Source organism: Physcomitrium patens, chromosome 11, assembly GCF_059467195.1.
Source record: "Physcomitrium patens ecotype Gransden chromosome 11, ASM5946719v1, whole genome shotgun sequence".
Lineage (NCBI taxonomy): Eukaryota > Viridiplantae > Streptophyta > Bryopsida > Funariales > Funariaceae > Physcomitrium > Physcomitrium patens.
The window spans coordinates 9,355,838-9,360,163 of record NC_143420.1 but is presented as its reverse complement, the minus strand read 5'-3'; the positions used below and the strand labels follow the sequence as shown (position 1 = coordinate 9,360,163).

Sequence of the window (4,326 nt, the reverse complement as noted above, 5' to 3'; positions counted from 1 at the left end):
TGTTGACTTTGTAGGACACATGCCTTGACTTACAAAGCAAGTTTTTCTACGAGTGGGCCACATAGTTAGCTTGATCTTCAAGCTAACAACATGTGTGGCACATGGCCAACTTGTTGACCATGTTTCTAATCCAAAAAGTCAATTAAAGACACCTATGAAGTCAAAGCAGTATCTATGAAGCTTCTAGAAAGCTTCCATATTAAATATTATAGAATTAACTTACTTTTATCTACTTGTATATGTAATTACTAGCTTATATGAGTATGTCCGTGACAGGGCTGAAGACTTCTTTATGAACAAAAATATATTGAATTTTTAATGCCATGTCTTATTTTGATAGATCATATAGTCTAAAATAGTTGATATGAATAAGCCTATAATGACATAGTTTTATAGTAAATAAATTGAATTAAGCTAGATTTACCAAGGCATTTATATTATGACATGAGTTGATATAATTAGTTGTGATGATTTCAAATCTCTTTTGCTACAACCTTCTTGTGGCGTTTGCTATAGAAGATACACTTTTAATCATTAAAATATGTTATGATCTTATTATCTATAAAAGAGTCTATAAATATATATAATTTTTGATATTAGAAACATCAATGATATTTAGTATTTTATTTATTTCACCTAATGGAAGATTAAAATACAATGTCTTTAATAAAGGTTGCATCTATTATACAATCTTTTGCTTTTGGCAATTCTTGAACATATTATATAAGAGTTGTTGATTAGAACTTGAGGCCAAGTATTTTTATTGGGTTGGACTCAAGTTTGTAAATGTCAATGAGCTATTCTTGATATATATGCTTTAGATGACTATTCTTTTTGCAATAGTTTTATTACATTCTCTAAAATAAGTTTGTTGAGAGGCCAAAGTTTTTACATGGAGTTATAAAATTACATGATTGAGTTCTTATGCTTTTAAATTCTCGGTTGTAATGTCTTCAAGCTTGGTTTAATTGAAAAGAAAGTACTTCATTTACTATTAGCTTTGCTCCTAATTTTGTCTATCATTGACTTTCTTCTAACATTAGATGAAATTAGAGTTGCTCTAATATTGGATACTTGCTACAACTAGTGTAGTGATTTCACTACATTATAGAAATCTAGAAGTGATTTTACAACTATTTGTATATGATTGGTGTTGTCAATCTTTACTCTAATAGTAGATAGTTTAGTCAAAATGAGTCAAAACTAAGAGAAATAGTTTTTGATTCCCAAATTCTTAAAAAATACAATAAGTCCTATCTTCTTCTTTTTTTTTTTTTTTAAATCAAACTTTCTAAAGTCATTAGCATTCTCAAAACATCATTTTAGAAAGTCCTACAACCACTTGCGGTAGTTGGTTAGAATCCCAAGCAAGCTTGATTTGATTGATATGGTCAAGACAAATATCAAATTCTCTATCTTGGCTTCGGATTTGTTGTTGTTGGATTCTTTGGATTTTTTCTTACATTGTGAGGAGATACTTAGAGGAGGTGGGGCCAGAAGATCCCAAAGTTTTTTTTTCTTGGTAATTCTGGTTATCATGTACTTCCATGGGTGGAAGTTGGATGAGCATGCAAGTTTGACTTCCTCAGGAACAATAGTGACTTTTGACATTGTGGTTCTATTGTCGAAAAGAAAATGGTATACTATGCCTGAGGGAACCTAGTTTAGCTTTGATACCATGACTAAAAACAAGTTAACACACAGTATCTCTGAATTGCAAGCTTCATATAGAATACATACATATAATCATTACAATAAGAATCTTATTCTCGATGTGGCCAGGGGTGGTACATATACCCGTCCAAGAAACTGAATGGCCGGTGGTGTGTCATTCATCTATGAACCAAATGTTTCAACTAACAGAACCCTATGAGATTCAAAGTGATCATCCATGGATATCTCCAACAGCACTACAATGGACAAGGATTCCAGCTACTGTCACAATCTCAAGCTCCACCATCGTTGTGTTGTTTGGGTTCAGACCCACTCCATTCACAGGCTCAGCGATCTGGGATTGCCAAAAGCTCATTCGTTATCCTGCAATCAGTAATACGGCAAACTGATTAAGGTTGCCACCATGTACCACAATGTAGAGATCGAAATACACGAATTCAGGTAAAAAAGCATCTGTTGTACGCATGTTGAAATTTGCTCTCTATTCTGCGGCCCAGCAGCATAATCCAGCCAGCTAAACCAGCTCGCTGTGGGTTAATCAGTTCCAAGATATTTCAGAATCGCAGAATATGCTCTTGCATTGAAGATGAATTGCAATTCGGCGTCACATAATGCAACTCGGCTCTGACAACGATTCCAAACAACTCAGTTCTGAGATTGATGAATTTCACTTGCGACGCTGCACTAGTAAGAAGAGAGCTTGTGATATGTTAAGCGTAAGACCTAAAACAGACACAAATTGTTGCCATGCTGTGCATCGACTCATCCACTGAGAGCTGCTACTTCAGAGTCCCGCCTAAACGGGCCTGTCATACTTCCACAGACAGGACTAACTACAAGGTGCAGCAGAGCTGAGGTTGTTGTCAACATAGATGTTATCCAATTCAATATATCTCCAGGGAACCAAGAAAACGCATGGTTGGACTTTATTCTTTTGCAGAACGCCTCCAGAACCCCTCAATGGAGTTCCCATAATTGGATTAAAGTGGTCCTTCACAACTAGTGCATCCAATCTAATCACAACTAGATCTTTCCCTTTTTACTGGCCAGTGCATCCAATCTAATCACAACTAGAGCTTTCCCTTTTTATTGGCCAGTGCATCCAATCTAATCACAACTCGATCTTTCCCTTTTTACTGGCCAGTGCATCCAATCTAATCACAACTAGAGCTTTCCCTTTTTATTGGCCAGTGCATCCAATCTAATCACAACTAGATCTTTCCCTTTTTATTGGCCAGTGCATCCAATCTAATCACAACTAGATCTTTCCCTTTTTACTGGCCAGTGCATCCAATCTAATCACAACTAGAGCTTTCCCTTTTTATTGGCCAGTGCATCCAATCTAATCACAACTAGATCTTTCCCTTTTTATTGGCCAGTGCATCCAATCTAATCACAACTAGATCTTTCCCTTTTTACTGGCCAGTGCATCCAATCTAATCACAACTAGAGCTTTCCCTTTTTATTGGCCAGTGCATCCAATCTAATCACAACTAGATCTTTCCCTTTTTATTGGCCAGTGCATCCAATCTAATCACAACTAGATCTTTTCCTTTTTACTGGCCAGTGCATCCAATCTAATCACAACTAGATCTTTCCCTTTTTATTGGCCAGTGCATCCAATCTAATCACAACTAGATCTTTCCCTTTTTATTGGCCAGTGCATCCAATCTAATCACAACTAGATCTTTCCCTTTTTACTGGCCAGTGCATCCAATCTAATCACAACTAGATCTTTCCCTTTTTACTGGCCAGTGCATCCAATCTAATCACAACTAGATCTTTCCCTTTTTATTGGCCAGTGCATCCAATCTAATCACAACTAGATCTTTCCCTTTTTACTGGCCAGTGCATCCAATCTAATCACAACTAGATCTTTTCCTTTTTACTGGCCAGTGCATCCAATCTAATCACAACTAGATCTTTCCCTTTTTATTGGCCAGTGCATCCAATCTAATCACAACTAGATCTTTCCCTTTTTATTGGCCAGTGCATCCAATCTAATCACAACTAGATCTTTCCCTTTTTACTGGCCAGTGCATCCAATCTAATCACAACTAGATCTTTCCCTTTTTACTGGCCAGTGCATCCAATCTAATCACAACTAGATCTTTCCCTTTTTATTGGCCAGTGCATCCAATCTAATCACAACTAGATCTTTCCCTTTTTACTGGCCAGTGCATCCAATCTAATCACAACTAGAGCTTTCCCTTTTTATTGGCCAGTGCATCCAATCTAATCACAACTAGATCTTTCCCTTTTTACTGGCCAGTGCATCCAATCTAATCACAACTAGATCTTTCCCTTTTTATTGGCCAGTGCATCCAATCTAATCACAACTAGATCTTTCCCTTTTTACTGGCCAGTGCATCCAATCTAATCACAACTAGATCTTTCCCTTTTCACTGGCCAGTGCATCCAATCTAATCACAACTAGATCTTTTCCTTTTTACTGGCCTCTGATAAGTACTGCATGAATGCATTCCACTTCATTTATAGGAGAATCTTGTGGACCGCAATTATTATCTTCTATCTTACTATACAATTGGATGTACTGGTTTTGGTTATTAAAATTAAATGGAGCATTGCACTATTGATATGTATGTCCCGATTGCTTATAATTTCCACATACTTGAGCATATTCATCACTAG

General features: G+C 36.4%; 1 long non-coding RNA gene across 1 annotated transcript; it reads right to left on the bottom strand.

Annotated features, from left to right (window-relative positions):
- Positions 1 to 1,743: 1,743 nt before the first annotated feature.
- Positions 1,744 to 3,562, bottom strand: LOC112288959 (uncharacterized). The gene is made up of 2 exons (XR_002971732.3): positions 2,398 to 3,562; positions 1,744 to 2,037 (listed from the first exon to the last, which is right to left on the bottom strand). It is a non-coding gene; the product is annotated as an uncharacterized LOC112288959 (long non-coding RNA).
- Between the last annotated feature and the right edge of the window lie 764 nt (positions 3,563 to 4,326).